Source organism: Macaca thibetana, chromosome 14 (genome assembly GCF_024542745.1).
Source record: "Macaca thibetana thibetana isolate TM-01 chromosome 14, ASM2454274v1, whole genome shotgun sequence".
NCBI lineage: Eukaryota > Metazoa > Chordata > Mammalia > Primates > Cercopithecidae > Macaca > Macaca thibetana.
The window spans coordinates 94,866,778-94,872,104 of record NC_065591.1 but is presented as its reverse complement, the minus strand read 5'-3'; positions in this window follow the sequence as shown (position 1 = coordinate 94,872,104).

The window sequence follows — 5,327 nt, the reverse complement described above, 5'->3', positions numbered from 1 at the left end:
ACATAACACAAAACTTCTACAACACAATGATGGTGCCAATGTTTCTAAATGAGTCAAAGCCGCAATCGAAATGGTAACCTGAACAGGTTCATCATTGCCACATTAAACAGTAAACTTCTGGGGGCATGAGTAGTGAATGCATTTGATTCTGACAGACTCTCACACTGTCCTCAGCTTTCCTCTCCCTGTCTCTTCTAGATAATACGTTACTTGAGGGTGGAGGCACTAATTGTCTCTTATTGTTGATGATCTTTTCCTATCTCTCTGCCCAAATGTCAAATGCTGCTATAGCATATGTCAATGCTCGGTTCATAGTTTATGAACTGCACTGAGTCTACTTCTGACACGTAATTAATTCATCCAATCCTTGTTACATAGCTTCAACCCAAAGTTCTACTATCCTACTGAGACTGTGCTTTCAAAGGTTTTCTGAATAGCTGTGTTTCCTTAATTGTCAAGCATAAGAGTCTTTATTCCTCATGTCTTTGCTATTTTTGCACATCAGGGAATGGTTAGGGGTGTACGCTTTTGACGCTGCTGACATCTGCCCGCTTTTCAAAGGTCCTGGCATCCATGGCTTCTGTAAGGTCACACTTGATTGGTGTTTCACTTAGTTCTCTTAGTTCTGAGGTTTTTTTCTTCTGCTTTCCCATAAATGTTCTCTAAGTTCCTCTCTTCAGGCCTTTGTCCTTGTCATCCTGCCTTTTCCTGCTTAATGAACTTCTGGCATTTCCAATGGCTCTTTCCTGAGAAGACACCGCCTCTTAAGGCTGTATCTCTAGCCCAATCTTGATCTGAATTTTGAGTGGCTGTTGCAACTCTCCATTTGAAGGTCTTGGTGGTGACACTGAACTTCGAAAAGCAAGACAGTGCCTGATTGGTCCCAGTTTGCGTCACCAATGTCATTCACCTCTTGTTGCTTATCTCCTGATTTCTTCCCGTTCTTTGACCACATTAGTGCTTTTCTGTTCTTCCCACCTATCAAACTTATTCCTGCCCCAGGGTCTTTGCAATTGCTCTTCCCCTTCGGGGCCCACCTCCCCTGGTTCTCCACATCGCTGACTCCTTACTCTTAGGCAGCCTTGAGGCAGCTACCCTCTTTCGCGGCACTCTGTTCTACTTCCTCCATAGGGTTTATCACTCTCTCAGTGTGGATCTGATACCTGTTTGTTTAAATGCAAGTTCTATGAGACTGAGTCTCGGTCACATTGTAGCCTTAGCACCTAGCCCCCATTAGACATTCCATTACCGAATTCCGCATTAGGAAAACCTGGGTTTTAGTCCTAGATCTATTATTGACCAGCTGTGTACCCTTGGGCAATTCACTTTGCCTCCTCGGACAACCGTTTTCTCTTCTGTAAAAAGATGGAGTGCTGATTTTTAAACCACTTTCCATGCGTCATCTAAGAGGCCCGCTTAGGTGTGTGTTGGGGTTGGGGAAGTAATGAGAGGAGGCCTGAGTAGGAAGTACCTGGGACCCTCCCACCCAATTTTACCCCAACAAGAATCGTTTTCCTTTTATTTTGCTACACATTCTGGACTCCCATTTAAAATTTCACGTGCAGAAAGATGCCTACATTAAAATTAAACATATAAATTTTAAAATCACTAATTCCGATCATTATTAGGCTTTTTTCATCTTGAATTATGACTCTATCCAAAAGACCTTTCCTGTCCTCCTAAAAGTCAGTTTGAATTTCCTGGTACTATTTTTGGTTTTGCCACACAAATCCAAAACTTCAGAATTGTTTTTGACAGATTCCTGTTTCTCCCCTCCTCCACCCAGCTGGTTGCCCCATTCTGCTAAATGCCTTCCTTTTCAGTTTCTCATTTTTATTTCCACTGCCTAAGCCCTGGGTCAGAACCTGATAACCTCTTAACCAGACCATTGCAATAGCCTGCATTCTGTCCTCCCTGCCTCCTATGATGGTCATCCTTTTCCACACAGTTACTAATTTATCTGTCTAAACAATATTCTAGTAGTTTTTGTTTAAAAACTTCAGTGGCTTTTTATTGTCCATACAGTGAATCTAAATGACTTATCCAGGATCCTGCCCTAGACAAAGCACAATTTATGCCTACCATGTCCACAGCCCTCTCCTCACAGTCCCATATACAGATGTTGCCATGCTCTCTGCCACAGGATCCCACTGTCCTGGCCAAAGCATCTGGCTAGACATATACAGTCTGGGCAATGACCTCTAAGGTAACCCGGCAAAAGAACTTTGCCTAACAGGTGTTCTATATTGGATGGCAGTCGACTGACTAATCAGATAGTCTCTCACAGAAAATTTAAATACAAGATTTGAGAGAATCCACAGATATTAGGGTACAATAGAGTGAAGAGATACAGAAAGAAGATGTGTCAAGCAGAAGCTATGAGTCAGGAGAAGTCATGAGTGGGTGAGAAACCATCTCACAGTGAGGGGAGCAGAAGGAGTTCTTTGCCAGCAAGAACAGAAGCAGAAATGGAGAGAGAGTTGCTGACCCGTATGGATGGACGCATGTTGTATACGCTACTTTCTCCATGAAGCCACCCTTTCTCACACTAGACCAATGTCATCTGCCTTCTGAACACAGCACTTAATTCCTCTGTTTTGGGTTTAATTCCATTTTGTATCATTTAGGGATCTTTGAATGCAAGTAGTAGAACTGAATTCTAGCTAAGGATGCTGGGGAGTTCACAGAATTGAAAGAAAAGCTCAACTCCTAGGTATCAGGAAGGACAGGATCCAACAGAGTCCTGTTGGATATTGGATATTGGAGCAGGAACCCAGACTTCCTCTGGCACTCCACTGAGATGATTCTGCTCTCCCGCTTCCATCTTACACTAGTCCACCCAAGACTGAAACTCCAGAAAGAGAGAGCTGCGTTCTCTCGGCTTAAGGCCATCAGCCACTCTTGGTGGGGCAGTGTAGGGATGACTAGACTTACAGCCCATAGCACAATGACCCTGGGGGACAAGGAAGGGAAAGGTCCTCAGAACAGAAGTTGGATATTTTGCAAGCAAACAAAACAAAACAGATTTGCAGTACATACTCTTCGTATTTTATGATTATTTGCAGAATTGTCTTTTTCTTCACCTTAATGGAGGCAAGTAATACATTTTCCCCTTGAGGGAAGTACCCATTCTTTTCTTTGATTCCTCAATACGTACACTCTTATTACTAATGGCTAATATTTGTGGAACACACACAATGCACCATGCACTGTGCTGACTGTGTTATGTCTGTATCATCTGATCTTCTCGGCAGACAAATATAGTAATTCTATTATTAAGCTCACTTTATAGGAGAAAAAATCATGGCTTGAAGAGGTTAAGAATTTTCTTAGAAACACAGCTAGTAAGAAACAGAATCAGGATGTGGACTTTTGTGTGACCCCAAAGTCCATGTTCTTAACCACTCTGATGTAGTGACTCCACGGTATATGAGATGATTGATATAGATTTCTAATAAAAGTGATAAAAGTGTTTTCCTTGCTTGTTCAAAAAATCTTTTAAAACTTCATGTAGTCCTGTACATATCTACAACTTAACAGATCTGGTGAAGACTCAGAGAAAAGCTAAGGAGAGGTAGCGAAATGCAGAGAAATCACTGAGGAAAGAAAGCCTGAAAACAAATTATGATCGTCAGTGTGAAAAACCCCAAAGTACATGGTCAAGTGAACCCCAGTGTCCATGGATGAAGAGACATCCAGGTTGTTGAAAATAAATGAGACTGGTCGGGTGCAGTGGCTCACGTCTGTAATCCCAGCACTTTGGGAGACCAAGGCGGGCAGGTTACCTGAGGCCAAGAGTTCAAGACCAACCTGGGCAACAGGGTAAAACTCTGTCTCTACTGAAAATACAAAATTTAGCCAGGTGTGGTTGCACGTACCTGTAATCCCAGCTATTCAGGAGGCTGAGACACAAGAATCACTTGAACCTGGGAGGCAGAGGGTGCAGTGAGTGGAGATCGGGCCGCTGCACTCCAGCCTAGGAAACAGAGACACTCTGTCTCAAATAAATAAATAAATATAAAATAAAATAAAAGAGACTGCCTATGAGGACCTTTTGTAGACTGAGAGAACATGGATATTTTTACTCTAACACATAGATCAAAATGTAAGTAAAACCTTCAAATTTTAAACAAAGTTTTAGTTCACATGAAGGTTAAGGCTCTCTGGGGCTGTCACTACTTTTGCTGGTTGAAGTTAATGGAGCTCTCCACCACCCAGATCCTGATGAGGGGCCTGGAGGCAATTTGAGCTTGCTTCACTTCCTCGATCTTCATGTTCTTAGAATGTGACTTCCCCCTCTAACCCCGAGAGAAGTAAAACTGTCAGGATGTTCAGGCTACTGCTGGAAGTGGGCGCTGAAAGGACGAATTTGCTTCAAGGAGATCTCATGTGAGTCATTTGTGTTCCTAGAATGCAGGCCTCAGCAGGGACAAAAGACAGCATGGGCAAAACTGAGCTGAAATGAATGGTATCCGAAGGCTTTTGTGGCTCAGGTGACCGTGTTCTGTGCACTGACTTTACAACAAAGAATCATGGTTGTACCCCTTTCTGGGTCCCATCCCGGGGATCTCAGCTGAGGGTGTACCCCATGGCAGGGTTCCCATGTTTGGAAAAGATGACAATTGAGGGAAGGGAGTGGGTTACATGGGAATTGGTGGCTTCCTCCACACTGTGACTCATTTAACCCATGTTCTGACCATCACTTCCATCTGCCTTCAGGCTCTTTGGATAATAGGGAAATAAAATCTCGATTCCTTTCTTTTCATTTTCTGCAGCACTTTGTAGCAGTTTTTGCTGATGAACACACACTGAGATGTGCTAATTCCAACTCCCAGGTTGTTTGAGATGTTATTTCACATCTGCTTCAAAGCTGCTTCGTTAACCTTTTGAGTGTCTCTGTCTTTTTATCTCCTCTGCCTCTGATCTAATTAGATTATAAGTCTTTGAGACCAGGATGGATCTTTTCATTCTCCTGTATCCCTGAAGGTACATCTCACATGTTTACAAGATACGTAGGAGTTCATGATTGACCAAAAGCAAACAGAAACTGTTTCTTCATCCCTATGCAGTGTGCGAGTGTCTGGGCTGGGTTTGAACAAGAAAGAATCACCTTCCAGGTAGAAAGAACCAATCAATCAGATAAGAAAAGTATAAAGTTTTTCAGTATGAATTTATGTAGATGACTCAAAACACATGGAAAATAAAGGAAATATGGAATGTAAAAATATTTTTGTTTTCAAGAAGGTGTTTTTCATCAGTTCATTTTATTTAGAACATTATCTACGTGGGGTCAAAATATCATTTCCTCTTACCCTATACTTAGGACA